Consider the following 17,662-nt stretch of genomic DNA (forward strand, 5'->3'; position numbering starts at 1 on the left):
GGCGTTTGCATTCATACAATAAAGCAACAACCATATGGCTCCTGCCAGTTGCCGATAACTTCGGTTACAAAACATGATCAAATCACACAATAAAATATAGCATCACGTCTTGACCATATCACATCACAACATGCCCTGCAAAAACAAGTTAGACGTCCTCTACTTTGTTGTTGCAAATTTTACGTGGCTGCTACGGGCTTAGCAAGAACCGTTCTTACCTACGCATCAAAACCACAATGATAGTTCGTCAAGTTAGTGCTGTTTTAACCTTCGCAAGGACCGAGCGTAGCCACACTCGATTCAGCTAAAGTGAGAGAGACAGACACCCGCCAGCCACCTTTAAGCATGAGTGCTCGTAACGGTGAAACCAGTCTCGCGTAAGCGTACGCGTAATGTCGGTCCGGGCCGCTTCATCTCACAATACCGCCGAACCAAAGTATGACATGCTGGTAAGCAGTATGACTTGTATCGCCCACAACTCACTTGTGTTCTACTCGTGCATTAACATCAACGCATAAAACCTAGGCTCTGATACCACTGAAGGGGAACGTAGTAATTTCAAAAAATTTCCTACGTACACGCAAGATCATGGTGATGGCATAGCAACGAGAGGGGAGAGTGTTGTCCACGTACCCTCGTAGACCGTAAGCGGAAGCGTTATGACAACGCAGTTGATGTAGTCGTACGTCTTCACGATCCGACTGATCCAAGTACCGAACGTACGGCACCTCCAAGTTCAGCACACGTTCAGCTCGATGACGATCCCCGGGCTCCGATCCAGCAAAGCTTCGGGGATGAGTTCCGTCAGCACGATGGCATGGTGACGATGATGATGCTCTACCGGCGCAGGGCTTCGCCTAAACTCCGCGACAATATGACCGAGGTGGAATATGGTGGAAGGGGCACCGCACACGGCTAAGGAACGATCCGTAGATCAACTTGTGTGTTATGGGGTGCCCCCTGCCCCTGTATATAAAGGAGCAAGGGGGAGGGGGCGACCGGCCAAGGGAGGCGCGTCAGGGAGGAGTCCTACTCCCACCGGGAGTAGGACTCCCTCCTTTCCTAGTCGAACTAGGAGACCTTCCATGTAGTAGGAGTAGGAGAGAAGGAAAGGGAAGAGAGAAGGGAAGGAAGGAGGGGGTGCGGCCCCTCCCCCAAGTCCAATTCGGACTAGGCCTTGGGGGGGGGGGGGCGCGCGGCCTGCCCTAGGCAGCCCCTCTCTCTTTCCCGTATGGCCCAATAAGGCCCAATACTTCTCCCGGCGAATTCCCGTAACTCTCCGGTACTCCGAAAAATACCCGAATCAAAAGGAACCATTCCGAACTCCGAATATAGTCGTCCAATATATCGATCTTTACGTCTCGACCATTTCGAGACTCCTCGTCATGTCCCCGATCTCATCCGGGACTCCGAACTCCTTCGGTACATCAAAACTCATAAACTCATAATATAACTGTCATCGTAACGTTAAGCGTGCGGACCCTACGGGTTCGAGAACTATGTAGACATGACCTAGAACTATTCTCGGTCAATAACCAATAGTGGAACCTGGATGCCCATATTGGTTCCTACATATTCTACGAAGATCTTTATTGGTCAAACCGCATAACAACATACGTTGTTCCCTTTGTCATCGGTATGTTACTTGCCCGAGATTTGATTGTCGGTATCCAATACCTAGTTCAATCTCGTTACCAGAAAGTCTCTTTACTCGTTCCGTAATGCATCACTCTGTAACCAACTCATTTGGTCACATTGCTTGCAAGGCTTATAAAGATGTGCATTACCGAGAGGGCCCAGAGATACCTCTCTGACAATCGGAGTGACAAAACCTAATCTCGAAATACGCCAACTCAACATGTACCTTCGGAGACACTTGTAGTACTCCTTTATAATCACCCAGTTACATTGTGACGTTTGGTAGTACCCAAAGTGTTCCTCCGGTAAACGGGAGTTGCATAATTCTGATAGTTACAGGAACATGTATAAGTCATGAAGAAAGCAATAGCAACATACTAAACGATCAAGTGCTAGGCTAACGGAATGGGTCATGTCAATCACATCATTCTCCTAATGATGTGATCCCATTAATCAAATGACAACTCTTTTGTCCATGGCTAGGAAACATAACCATCTTTGCTAAACGAGCTAGTCAAGTAGAGGCATACTAGTGACACTATGTTTGTCTATGTATTCACACATGTATTATGTTTCCGGTTAATACAATTCTAGCATGAATAATAAACATTTATCATGAAATAAGGAAATAAATAATAACTTTATTATTGCCTCTAGGGCATATTTCCTTCAGTCTCCCACTTGCACTAGAGTCAATAATCTAGTTCACATCGCTATGTGATTTAACACAATATTCACATCTGCATGTGATTAATACCCATAGTTCACATCATCATGTGATCAACACCCAAAGGGTTTACTAGAGTCAATAATCTAGTTCACATCGCTATGTGATTAACACCCAAAGGGTTTACTAGAGTATGATCATGTTTTGCTCGTGAGAGAATCTTAGTCAACGGGTCTGTCATATTCAGAGCCGTATGTATTTCGCAAATATTCTATGTCCACAATGCTCTGCACGGAGCTACTCTAGCTAATTTCTCCCACTTTCAATATGTATCCAGATTGAGACTTAGAGTCATCTGGATTGGTGTAAAAGCTTGCATCATTGTAACTTTTACGACGGGCTCTTTTATCACCTCCATAATTGAGAAACGTCTCCTTAGTCCTCACTAAGGATATTCTTGACCCATGTCTAGTTATCTACTTATTAGATCAAAATTGTATTCATTTGCCAAACACATAGCAAGGTATACAATAGGTCTGGTTCATAGCATAGCATACTTTATAGAACCTATGACTGAAGCATAGGGAATGACTTTTCATTCTCTTTCTATTTTCTGCAATGGTCGGGTCTTGAGTCTTACTCAACTTCACACCTTGTAACACAGGCAAGAACTCCTTCTTTGACTGTTCCATTTTGAACTATTTCAAAAATTTATCAAGGTATGTACTCATTGAAAAATCTTATCAAGCGTCTTGATCTATCTATATAGATCTTGATGCTCAATGTGTAAGCAGCTTCACCGAGGTCTTGCTTTGAAAAACTCTTATTCAAGTATCCTTTCATGCTATCCAGAATTTGCATATCATTTCCAATTAACAATATGTCATCCACATATAATATTAGAAATGCTACAGAGCTCCCACTCACTTTCTTGTAAATACAGGCTTGTTCAAAAGTCTGTATAAAACCATATGCTTTGATCAACTCATCAAAGCGTATATTCCAACTCCGAGATGCTTGCACCAGTCCATTGATGGATTGCTGGAGCTTGCACACTTTGTTAGCATCTTTAGGATTGACAAAAACTTTCTGGTTGCATCATATACAACTCTTCTTTAATAAATCCATTAAGGAATGCAGTTTTGACATCCATTTGCCAGATTTCATAAAATGTGGCAATTGCTAACATGATTCAGACAGACTTAAGCTTCGATACGAGTGAGAAAATCTCATCGTATTCAACACCTTGAACTTGTTGAAAACATTTCGCAACAAGTCGAGCTTAGTAGACAGTAACACTACTATCAATATCCGTCTTCCTCTTGAAGATCCATTTCTTTAACATGGCTTGCTGATCATCGAGCAAGTCAATCAAAGTCCATACTTTGTTCTCATACATGGATCATATCTCAGATTTTATGGCCTCAAGCCATTTTGTGGAATCTGGGCTCATCATCGCTTCCTCATAGTTCGTAGGTTCATCATGGTCTAGTAACATGACTTCCAGAACAGGATTACCGTACCACTCTGGTGCGGATCTTACTCTGGAAGACCTACAAGGTTTGGCAGCAACTTGATCTGAAGTTTCATGATCATCATCATTAACTTCCTCACTAATTGGTGTAGTAATCACTGGAACTGATTTCTGCCATGAACTACTTTCCAATAAGGGAGAAGGTACAATTACCTCATCAAGTTCTACTTTCCTCCCACTCACTTCTTTTGAGAGAAACTTCTTCTCTAGAAAGGATCCATCTTAGCAACGAATAACTTGCCTTCGGATCTGTGATAGAAGGTGTACCCAATAGTTACCTTTGGGTATTCTATGAAGACATACTTCTCCGATTTGGGTTCGAGCTTATCAGGTTGAAAACCTTTTTCATATAAGCATCGCAACTCCAAGCTTTAAGAAACGACAGCTTAGGTTTACTGCTAAACCATAGTTCATACGGTGTCATCTCAACGGATTTAGATGGTGCCCCATTTAAACGTGAATGCAGCTGTCTCTAATGCATAACCCCAAAAAAATAATGGTAAATCAGTAAGAGACATCATAGATCGCACCATATCCAGTAAAGTGCGGTTACGATGTTCGGACACACCATAACATTGTGGTGTTCCAGGTGGCGTTAGCTGTGAAACTATTCCACATTGTTTTAATTGAAGACCAAACTCGTAACTCAAATATTCGTCTCCGCGATCAGATCGTAGAAACTTTATTTTCTGGTTACGATGATTTTTCCACTTCACTCTGAAATTCTTTGAACCTTTCAATTATTTCAGACTTATGTTTCATCAAGTAGATATACCCATATCTGCTCAAATCATTTTGTGAAGGTCAGAAAATAACGATACTTGCCACGAGCATCAACACTCATTGGATCGCATACATCGGTATGTATTATTTCCAATAAGTCAGTAGTTTGTTCCATTGTTCCGGAGAACGGAGTTTTTAGTCATCTTGCCCAAAAGGCACGGTTCGCAAGCATCAAATGATTCATAACCAAGTGATTCCGAAAATCCATCTTTATGGAGTTTCTTCATGCGCTTTACACCGATATGACCCAAACGGCAGTGCCACAAATAAGTTGCACTATCATTATTAACTTTGCATCTTTTGGCATCAATATTATGAATATGTGTATCACTACGACCGAGATCCAACAAACTATTTTCATTGGGTGTATGACCATCAAAGGTTTTATTCATTTAAACAGAACAACAATTATTCTCTAATTTTAAATGAATAACTGTATTGCAATAAACATGATCAAATCATATTCATGCTCAACACAAACACCAAATAACATTTATTTAGGTTCAACACTAATCTCGAAAGTATAGGGAGTGTGCGATGATGATCATATCAATCTTGGAACCACTTCCAACATACATCGTCACTTCACCATCAACTAGTTTCTGTTTATTCTGTAACTGCTGTTTCGAGTTACTAATCTTAGCAACCGAACAAGTATCAAATACTCAGGGGTTACTATAAACACTAGTAAGGTACACATCAATAACATGTATATCAAATATACCCTTGTTCACTTTGCCATCCTTCTTATCCACCAAATATTCAAGGCATTTCCGCTTCTAGTGACCATTTCCTTTGCAGTGTAAGCACTCAGTTTCAGGCTTTGGTTCAGCTTTGGGCTTCTTCATGGGAGTGACAACTTGCTTGTCATTCTACTTGAAGTTCCCCTTTCTTTCCCTTTGCCCTTTTTCTTGAAACTAGTGATCTTGTCAACCATCAACACTTGATGCTCTTTCTTGATTTCTAACTTCGTTGATTTCAACATCACGAAGCGCTCGGGAATCGTTTTCTCATCCCTTGCATACTATAGTTCATCACAAAGTTCTACTAACTTGGTGATGGTGACTAGAGAATTCTGTCAATCACTATCTTATCTGGAAGATTAACTCCCACTTGATTCAAGCGATTGAAGTACCCAGACAATCTAAGCACATGATCACTAGTTTAGCGATTCTCCTCCATCTTTTAGCTATAGAACTTGTTGGAGACTTCATATCTCTCAACTCGGGTATTTGCTGGAAATATTAACTACAACTCTCGGAACATCTCATATGGTCCATGACATTCAAAACGTCTTTGAAGTTCCGATTCTAAGCCGTTAAGCATGGTGCACTAAACTATCAAGTAGTCATCATATTGAGCTAGCCAAACGTTCATAACATCTGCATCTGCTCCTGCAATAGGTCTGTCACCTAGCGGTGCATTAAGGACATAATTCTTCTGTGCAGCAATGAGGATAAACCTCAGATCACGGATCCAATCCGCATCATTGCTACTAACATCTTTCAACACAATTTTCTCTAGGAACATATCAAAATAAACATATGAAAGCAACAACGCAAGCAATTGATCTACAACATAATTTGCAAAATACTACCAGGACTAAGTTCATGATAAATTTAAGTTCAATTAATCATATTACTTAAGAACTCCCACTTAGATAGACATCTCTCTAGTCATCTAAGTGATCACGTGATCCAAATCAACTAAACCATGTCCGATCATCACGTGAGATGGAGTAGTTTCAATGGTGAACATCATTATGTTGATCATATCTACTATATGATTCATGCTCGACCTTTCGGTCTCCGTGTTCCGAGGCCATATCTGTATATGCTAGGCTCGTCAAGTTTAACCCGAGTATTCCGTGTGTGCAACTATTTTGCACCCGTTGTATTTGAACGTAGAGCCTATCACACCGGATCATCACGTGGTGCCTCAGCACGAAGAACTTTCGCAACGGTGCATACTCAGGGAGAACACTTCTTGATAATTAGTGAGAGATCATCTTAAAATGCTACCGTCAATCAAAGCAAGATAAGATGCATAAAGGATAAACATCACATGCAATCAATATAAGTGATATGATATGGCCATCATCATCTTGTGCTTGTGAGCTCCATCTTAGAAGCACCATCGTGATCACCATTGTCACCGGCGCGACACCTTGATCTCCATCGTAGCATCGTTGTCGTTACGCCATCTATTGCTTCTACGACTATCGCTACCGCTTAGTGATAAAGTAAAGCAATTATAGGGCGTTTGCATTTCATACAATAAAGCGACAACCATATGGCTCCTGCCAGTTGCCGATAACTTCGGTTACAAAACATGATCAAATCACACAATAAAATATAGCATCACGTCTTGACCATATCACATCACAACATGCCCTGCAAAAACAAGTTAGACGTCCTCTACTTTGTTGTTGCAAATTTTACGTGGCTGCTACGGGCTTAGCAAGAACCGTTCTTACCTACGCATCAAAACCACAATGATAGTTCGTCAAGTTAGTGCTGTTTTAACCTTCGCAAGGACCGGGCGTAGCCACATTCGATTCAGCTAAAGTGAGAGAGACAGACACCCGCCAGCCACCTTTAAGCATGAGTGCTCGTAACGGTGAAACCAGTCTCGCGTAAGCGTACGCGTAATGTCGGTCCGGGCCGCTTCATCTCACAATACCGCCGAACCAAAGTATCACATGCTGGTCAGCAGTATGACTTGTATCGCCCACAACTCACTTGTGTTCTACTCATGCATTAACATCAACGCATAAAACCTAGGCTCTGATACCACTGAAGGGGAACGTAGTAATTTCAAAAAATTTCCTACGTACACGCAAGATCATGGTGATGGCATAGCAACGAGAGGGGAGAGTGTTGTCCACGTACCCTCGTAGACTATAAGCGGAAGCGTTATGACAACGCAGTTGATGTAGTCGTACGTCTTCACGATCCGACTGATCCAAGTACCGAACGTACGGCACCTCCGAGTTCAGCACACGTTCAGCTCGATGACGATCCCCGGGCTCCGATCCAGCAAAGCTTCGGGGATGAGTTCCATCAGCACGATGGCGTGGTGACGATGATGATGCTCTACCGGCGCAGGGCTTCGCCTAAACTCCGCGACGATATGACCGGGGTGGAATATGGTGGAAGGGGCACCGCACACGGCTAAGGAACGATCCGTAGATCAACTTGTGTGTTATGGGGTGCCCCCTGCCCTTGTATATAAAGGAGCAAGGGGGAGGGGGCGACCGGCCAAGGGAGGGCGCGTAAGGGAGGAGTCCTACTCCCACCGGGAGTAGGACTCCCTCCTTTCCTAGTCCAACTAGGAGACCTTCCATGTAGTAGGAGTAGGAGAGAAGGAAAGGGAAGAGAGAAGGGAAGGAAGGAGGGGGTGCGGCCCCTCCCCCAAGTCCAATTCGGACTAGGCCTTGGGGGGGCGCGCGGCCTGCCCTAGGCAGCCCCTCTCTCTTTCCCGTATGGCCCAATAAGGCCCAATACTTCTCCCGGCGAATTCCCGTAACTCTCCGGTTCTCCGAAAAATACCCGAATCAAACGGAACCTTTCCGAACTCCGAATATAGTCGTCCAAGATATCGATCTTTACGTCTCGACCATTTCGAGACTCCTTGTCATGTCCCCGATCTCATCCGGTACTCCGAACTCCTTCGGTACATCAAAACTCATAAACTCATAATATAATTGTCATCGTAACGTTAAGCATGCGGACCCTACGGGTTCGAGAACTATGTAGACACGACCTAGAACTATTCTCGGTCAATAACCAATAGCGGAACCTGGATGCCCATATTGGTTCCTACATATTCTACGAAGATCTTTATCAGTCAAACCGCATAACAACATATGTTGTTCCCTTTGTCATCGGTATGTTATTTGCCCGAGATTTGATCGTCGGTATCCAATACCTAGTTCAATCTCGTTACTGGCAAGTCTCTTTACTCGTTCTGTAATGCATCATTCCATAACCAACTCATTTGGTCACATTGCTTGCAAGGCTTATAAAGATGTGCATTACCGAGAGGGCCCAGAGATACCTCTCTGACAATCAGAGTGACAAAACCTAATCTCGAAATACGCCAACTCAACATGTACCTTCGGAGACACCTGTAGTACTCCTTTATAATCACCCAGTTACATTGTGACATTTGGTAGTACCCAAAGTGTTCCTCTGGTAAACGGGAGTTGCATAATTCTCATAGTTACAGGAACATGTATAAGTCATGAAGAAAGCAATAGCAACATACTAAACGATCGAGTGCTAGGCTAACGGAATGGGTCATGTCAATCACATCATTCTCCTAATGATGTGATCCCATTAATCAAATGAAAACTCTTTTGTCCATGGCTAGGAAACATAACCATCTTTGATAAACGAGCTAGTCAAGTAGAGGCATACTAGTGACACTATGTTTGTCCATGTATTCACACATGTATTATGTTTCCGGTTAATACAATTCTAGCATGAATAATAAACATTTATCACGAAATAAGGAAATAAATAATAACTTTATTATTGCCTCTAGGGCATATTTCCTTCATAAGCCTCCTTATATCTTCTTCAAAACAGCCACCATACCTACCTATCATGTCATTTCCATAGCCATACCGAGATATATTGCCATGCAACTTCCACCATCATCATATACATGACTTGAGCATTTATTGTCATATTGCTTTGCATGATCGTAAGATAGCTAGCATGATGTTTTCATGGCTTGTCCGTTTTTTGATGTCATTGCTATGCTAGATCATTGCACATCCCGGTACACCACCGGAAGCATTCATATAGAGTCATATCTTTGTTCCAATATCGAGTTGTAATATTGAGTTATAAGTAAATAAAAGTGTGATGATCATCATTATAGAGCATTGCCCCATGAAAAAAAAGAGGAAAGTCCAAAGAAGCCCAAATAAAAAAAGGGGGCCAAAGAAGCCCACCGGAAAAAAAGGAAAAAAAGGGGGAAATGTTACTATCCTTTTCCACACTTGTGCTTCAAAGTAGCACCATGTTCTTCATATAGAGAGTCTCCTATATCGTCACTTTCATATACTAGTGGGAATTTTCATTATAGAACTTGGCTTGTATATTCCAACGATGGGCTTCCTCAAATGCCCTAGGTCTTCATGAGCAAGCAAGTTGGATGCACACCCACTTAGTTTTCAGTTTGAGCTTTCATACACTTATAGCTCTTAGTGCATCCGTTGCATAGCAATCCCTACTCCTCGCATTGACATCAATTGATGGGCATCTCCGTAGCCCGTTGATTAGCCGCGTCGACGTGAGACTTTCTCCCTTTTCGTCTTCTCCACATAAACCCCCATCATCATATTCTATTCCACCTATAGTGCTATTTCCATGGCTTGCGCTCATGTATTGCGTGAGGGTTGAAAAACCTGAAGCGCGTTGAAAGGTATGAACCAATTGCTCGGCTTGTCATCAGGGTTGTGCATGATGGGAGCATTTTGTGTGATGAAAATGAAGCATGGCCAAACTATATGATTTTGTAGGGATAAGCTTGCTTTGGCCTTGTTGTTTTGAAAAGACATGATTGCTTTATTAGTATGCTCGAATTATTATTGTTTTTTATGTCAAATGATAGACTATTGCTTTGAATCACTCATGTCTTAATATTCATGCCATGATTAGACATATAATCAAGATTATGCTAGGTAGCATTCCACATCAAAAATTATCTTTTTTATCATTTACCTACTCAAGGACGAGCAGGAATTAAGCTTGGGGATGTTGATACGTCTCCGTCGTATCTATAATTTTTGATTGTTCCATGCCAATATTATTCAAATTTCATATACTTTTGGCAACTTTTTATATTATTTTTGGGACTAACATATTGATCCAGTGCCCAGTGTCAGTTCCTGTCTGTTGCATGTTTTATGTTTCGCAGAAACTGCTGGGGAACGTAGTAATTTCAAAAAAAAATCCTACGCACACGCAAGATCATGGTGATGCATAGCAACGAGAGGGGAGAGTGTTGTCCACCTACCCTCGTAGACTGAAAGCGGAAGCGTTAGAACAACGCGGTTGATGTAGTCGTACGTCTTCACGGCCCGACCGATCAAGCACCGAAACTACGGCACCTCCGAGTTATAGCACATGTTCAGCTCGATGACGTCCCTCGAACTCCGATCCAGCCGAGTGTCGAGGGAGAGTTCCGTCAGCACAACGGCGTGGTGACGATCTTGATGTTCTACCGTCGCAGGACTTCGCCTAAGCACCGGTACGATATTATCAAGGTGGACCATGGTGGAGGGGGGCACCGCACACGGCTAAGAGATCCAAGGGATCAATTGTTGTTGTGCCTAGAGGTGCCCCCTTGCCCCTGTATATAAAGGAGCCAGGGGAGGGGGTCGGCCGGCCAGGAGGGGCGCACCAGGAGGAGTCCTCCTCCCACTGGGAGTAGGACTCCCCCCTTCTTTATTGGAGTAGGAGAGAAGGAAAGAGGTGGAGAGGAGGAAGGAAAAGGGGGCTGCACCCCTTGTCCAATTCGGACCAGAGAGGAGGGCTGCATGCCTCCTTCCTTTCGGCCTCTCTCCTCTATTCCCGTATGGCCCAATAAGGCCCATATACTCCCCGGCGAATTCCCGTAACTCTCCGGTACTCCGAAAAATACCCGAATCACTCGGAACCTTTCCGAAGTCCGAATATAGTCGTCCAATATATCGATCTCTACGTCTCGACCATTTCGAGACTCCTAGTCATGTCCCCGATATCATCCGGGACTCCGAACTCCTTCGGTACATCAAAACTCATAAACTCATAATATAACTGTCATCGAACACTACTAGGGAAAAGCCTAGCAGCAGCGCGGGTTTTGGCCCTCTCAGTAGCGCGGGTACCGGCGCTACTAATAAGGTGCTACAGCTAACGTATAGCAGTAGCGCCTGTTGACCCACGCTACTGCTACTTATGAATAGCTGTAGCGCTCTTTGGAAAACGGCGCTACTGATATTATCTGCAGCGCTTTTCAGCAGGAAGCACTACTGGTAAGTCGGCGCTACTACTAAATTCCCCCCCTCGCTACTACTAGTTTTATTAGTTTTTTTTCCTGCATATTTGTTTTTTATTTGTTTTGTATTTGAATAGGCTTTATACAATAATCTTTAGCATATCATCCACATACAAATGTAATCATAGCATATACATACAATTAGTCTCATCAAATCATTTCATCATCATAATCACGGTAGTACTTCTTCCACGTGGCACCGTCTCCGACACCGTGCACGCGTCCATACGACGGTCGAGTATCCACCGGTTGTTGTTTCAATATGTTCAACGCCCGGTTGAATGGAGTGTCCCACTTGGGCCTCGCCAATGCCTCAGACGGCGAGTCGCTTTCGGCCGCAATCCGGTGCTGCTCTCTCTGCAAAAGTCACAAGGATCGTTTACAAATATGACTAACGTGTGCAGTCAAATTGATCAGAAACTAAAATTACCAGCAGTCTCATGAACTCCGTAATGACCGGTGTTGTCTCGTAAACCTTCTTCACGCTCCTGCGGGACGGTGAAATCCACCAAGGGGTCTGGGATGCCCAGACTCGTGGCTTCCGCGTCCTCCTTGGCCCATTTGGACCTCTTTCCGCCGTAACCACGGCTTCCGAGGTGGTGGGTCCCAATGTTCCTCTTTTGAAGCCCCTTCATGTACTTAGACTTTTCTTTGGCAGCTTCGGCCTTGCAAGCCTCCTTGAATATTTGAAACTGCTCTTCTGTGATTGTCGGACTATCCTTTACAATCTCGGAGTAGGGTTGCCCGTCGTTGATCTTTGCTTTCACTCGATTTTTCCAGGCGGCCAACGCGTTGCTAAACTTGGTCAAGGCGTGTTTGTTTATCTTCTTCATTGCTGGGTCCTTGTCTGGATCTTCATAATGCTTCTCATTCCGGCCCAGGAACAAGAATATCTGGTGAAACTTCTTTAGGAGGGAGCTCCTCATATTTTCTATCTTCTTTAGATTCTCATCGTTGATGGTGGCGGTTGTCCGTATGATGCAGCCTATTTGATTGCCGTAGCACGCGCGCGCTTCCTCGGGCGCCTTTGGCTCAAAATTGCCGTCGTCCACCTCCGTGACCACCAATCTAGTAGTCCTAAGTTTGTTAGGAACCCGTTGCCTCTTTGCTTTCGGTTCTACACCGGCTCCGCTCCCCGAGGCAGCACCGGTCTCAGCGCCGGTCTAGATGCCGGTCTGAATCTCAGTGCCGGTCTCAGTCTCAGCACCGGTCTGCGTGTCGGTCTCAGCACCGGTCTGCGTGTCGGTCTTAGTCCCCGATGCCACCGGTGGGCCCAGCAAGAACATCTGTTGATCGTCGGTAAGGCTAAAAAATTCGTCTACCGCCCGGTAGACGTCGTCGCAATCACCAGAACCCTGTCCTTCATCGTTGCTAGCCATGTTTCCTATGATTAAAACTAGTCAATTAATTCTAGACCTAATAAAATGAATAATTACATAAAAAGGACTATTGTTTTGCAGGAATGTTGACTCCTTCCTGGTGCGGCAAATCCCTGGCACTCGATATGTCCTAGTTTGTAGCACAAGTCATGCCGAAATTCACGGGAAATTTCGGCATGACCTTTGCTAAAAAGTGGACAAATCGAGAACCTGAAATTTGCCGGAACAGAAATGAATCAACATTCCGGCAACACATAGGCCACTCAGCATCATTCCCTGGAAACAACAAAGCCACTTGGGCACAATCGAACAACTTCAATGAAAAGATATAACATGACCACTTCAATGAAAAATAAAATTTGCCTAAATTCTTTTCCTTGAAAAATAGTGGTCTTTTTAAAAATCAAAAACCTTTGCCAATCTACTTAACCTAGCTTGTTAATCCAACGAACCTAATTAACCTACCTATTTAACCTAGTTAGTTAATCTAGTTTACCTAGATAATTAACCCTAATTAAACTAGTTAACATAGCTAGTTCTCTTTCAAAGCCTAAAATAAATTTTTGCACTAATTATCCTGGATAATTAACCTAATTAAACTAGTTAACCTGACTAGTTCTCTATCAAAGCCCAAACTAAGTTTTTGCACTAACCTAGATAATTAACCTAATTAAACTAGTTAACCTAACTACTTCTCTGTCAAAGCCCTAACTAAATTTTTGCCCTAACCTAGATAATTAACCTAATTAAACTGGCTAGCCTATATGCATGAGAGAGAGAGAGGACGGGTGGGGGCTTACAGATGATCGCTCTGGTGGTGGCGACGGAGGCAATGGTGGCGAGGGAGGCAGGGGCGTCTCCGGTGACGGCGAGGGAGGCAGGGGCGTCTCCGGTGACGGCAAGGAAGGTGGCGTCGACGGCGGCTCCGGTGGCGTTGACGAGGCCGCACGGATTCGTGGCGTTGGGGGCCGCTCCGGTGTTGTCGACGGCGCACGGCTCTGGTGGCGTCGACGTCGGCAGCGAAGTGGGGCGACGGTGAATCGGGGAGACGGCGGCGCGCGGGGTGGGTTGAGGGATTTGGGGGAGAAGTGGCCGGGGGGAAATGGTTTTTTGGTTAAGTCAAACTTAGCGGTAGTGCGTTTCGCAAAACGCGCTATCGCTAAGATAGCTATATCGGTTTTTGCAAAACGCGCTGCTGCTATAGCTATGTAAATTTCTTCCTTTTTAATTTCCTTTTCTGTTTCTATAGCGGGGGTCTAGGACACGCGCTGCAGCTACGTTAGCTATAGCGCCTCTTACAAACACACGCTGCTGCTATGCCTTCCTCCGATTTTTCGCTTTTTCGTTAATTTTGCTTTACATTTTATTTTTTCCTTTCTCCTTTTTCTATTTCTTTCATTTCATTTACTTTTCTATTTGTTTTTCATCTTATTTTATTTCCGTTAGTAGTAGCGCTCTTCCCTAGAAACGCACTACTAATTATGCCCTAGCGGTAGCGCGTTTCATCTAAGCCCGCTACTGCTATGTGTAGCCTATCATTCTTCCAATGGGAATATTAGTAGTAGCGCTTTCGCGACTACCAGTGCTACTGCTAAGTTTGTATCTGTAGCGCGGTTTCTCTTAAATCGCTACTGCTATATAGCACTAGCGCACTTTTTTGACCCGCGTTGTTGCTAAATTTCCGTGTATAAGGTTTTCCCTAGTAGTGGAAACCTTAAGCGTGCGGACCCTACGGGTTCGAGAACAATGTAGACATGACCGAGACACGTCTTCGGTCAATAACCAATAGCAGAACCTGGATGCTCATATTGGCTCCCACATATTCTACGAAGATCTTTATCGGTCAAACCGCATAACAACATACGTTGTTCCCTTTGTTATCGGTATGTTATTTGCCCGAGATTCGATCGTCGGTATCTCAATACCAAGTTCAATCTCGTTACCGGCAAGTCTCTTTACTCGTTCCGTAATACATCATCTCGCAACTAACTCATTAGTTGCAATGCTTGCAAGGTTTAAGTGATGTGTATTACCGAGAGGGCCCAGAGATACCTCTCCTACAATCGGAGTGACAAATCCTAAACTCGAAATACGCCAACCCAACATGTACCTTCGGAGACACCTGTAGAGCACCTTTATAATCACCCAGTTACGTTGTGACGTTTGGTAGCACACAAAGTGTTCCTCCCGTAAATGGGAGTTGCATAATCTCATAGTCACAGGAACATGTATAAGTCATGAAGAAAGCAGTAGCAACATACTAAACGATCAAGTGCTAAGCTAACGGATTGGGTCAAGTCAATCACATCATTCTCCTAATGATGTGATCCCTTTAATCAAATGACAACTCTTTGTCCATGGCTAGGAAACATAACCATCTTTGATTAATGAGCTAGTCAAGTAGAGGCATACTAGTGACACTCAGTTTGTCTATGTATTCACACATGTATCATGTTTCCGGTTAATACAATTCTAGCATGAATAATAAACATTTATCATGAAATAAGGAAATAAATAATAACTTTATTATTGTCTCTAGGGCATATTTCATTCAGTCTCCCACTTGCGCTAGAGTCAATAATCTAGTTCACATCACCATGTGATTTCACACCAATATTCACATGTGTATGTGATTAATACCCATAGTTCACATCATTATGTGATCAACACCCAAAGGGTTTACTAGAGTCAATAATCTAGTTCACATCGCTATGTAATTAACACCCAAAGGGTACTAAGGTATGATCATGTTTTTCTCGTGAGAGAAGTTTAGTCAACGGGTTTGTCACATTCAGAGCCGTATGTATTTTGCAAATATTCTATGTCTGCAATGCTCTGCACGGAGCTACTCTAGCTAATCGCTCCCACTTTCAATATGTATCCAGATTGAGACTTAGAGTCATCTGGATTTGTGTAAAAGCTTGCATCGATGTAACTTTTTACGACGAACTCTTTTATCAACTCCATAATCGAGAAACATCTCCTTAGTCCTCACTAAGGATATTCTTGACCGCTGTCCAGTGATCTACTCTTAGATCAAAATTGTATTCCTTTGCCAAACTCGGAGGAAGCACTACAGGAATCAGCTAATTTGCCGTCAGTAGAGCTCTTTGCCGTCAGCTTTTCTTCGGGCCAGACGGCAAAGACCACTTTTACCGTCAACTACTAACGGCAAAGAATAACTTACAGCAAAGACATACTTTGCCGTCTATTTTTTTATTAGAGACGGCAAAGGCATACTTTGCCATTTACTTTTTTTCTACAGACGGCAAAGATGTTACTTTGCCGTCTGGAATAAAATTGAAGACGGCAAATCATGTCTTTGTTGTCTATAAAAGAATTGCAGACAGCAAAGACATACTTCACTGTCTCTGTTTTTTTCACAGACGGCAAAGAAGAAATACAGCACGCGGATTCATCTCGCGGATTGATGACATGGCAAGATCTAGGACGCCCACACCCGCCTCTTCTCTCACCACGCGCTCCCACCCGTTGGCCCACCAACACCGCACGCAGCCCGTGCCTTGTCCTCTCCCTCTCGTTCGTCTCTCACCTCTCCTCTGTTCGTGGTCGGCCCACACCCGCCTCTTCTCTCCCCACCACCACCACCACCCGCAGTCCGTGCTCCCTCCATGCGCTGCTGTGTTCGCGCGCTGACTACCTCCAGCCGATTCCGCCAGTCCCCACCCACCTCACGCTCCTCTCTGCTCGTGGCGGGCGGCGGCGCAGCGGGCAGCCACGCAGAGAGCAGGCCTTTTGGCCCCTTGGTGAGCGCCATCGACCTCGCGCCTCCTCTGTTTGTGGGTGGCCGCGCGACGAGCAGGACGGGAATCGGCTCGTGCGAGCAAGGCCTTGCGACACCTCGTCTAGGCGCGGCAAGCTGGCAACAGGACGGGCGAGGAGCGGCTCGGCGACCAAGGGGGCGGCGCAGCAAGCACTACTGGGCGGCTCTTCGGCGGGCCAGGCCGGCGAGCAGGGTTGGGCGGCGTGTCAGCGACCAGGGCGGCCGGCGCGGCAAGCATGGCCGGGCGGCAGTAGTGGAGTCCCTGTTGCGGCACCTCATCTAGGGGCAGCGAGCTGGCGACAGGGACGGGTGAGGAGCAGCTCGGCGACCAAGGGGGTGATGCAACGAGCACGGCTGGGTGGCGCTTCGGCGAGCCAGGCCGGCAAGCTACGTTGGGCGGCGCGTCGGCGACCAGGGCGAGCGGCGCGGCAAGCACGGCTAGGCGGCGCCTCGGCGAGCAGGGCCGGGCAGCAGTAGTGGAGTCCCTGTGGTTTTGTCCACGGCGATGAACTCTCTGTTCTGCAGTCGAGAAGGACCTGATTGCTTTTTAGATTTAGTTTTTAGGGTCCTTTGTGTAAACTTTCAAGACTGTTGTGTAACAACTCTGTAACTCCACCGATGATGAATGAAAGGCAGCATGGCCAGGCCTTTCCCTTTTCTTTGTCAGCCTAGCCTTCATATCTTGTTTTGATGTTGACTCTGTCCAGCGTATTTTTTGGAAAATAAAAAAAATTCTTTGGCGTCTGAAAAAGGTTTGGCTGACAGCAAAGATTATGTTTAGCTAACGGCAAATAGGTTTCTTTGCTGTCTCCTATTTTTGTGGC

This window comes from Triticum aestivum, chromosome 4A, assembly GCF_018294505.1.
Source record: "Triticum aestivum cultivar Chinese Spring chromosome 4A, IWGSC CS RefSeq v2.1, whole genome shotgun sequence".
NCBI classification, from domain to species: Eukaryota; Viridiplantae; Streptophyta; class Magnoliopsida; order Poales; family Poaceae; genus Triticum; species Triticum aestivum.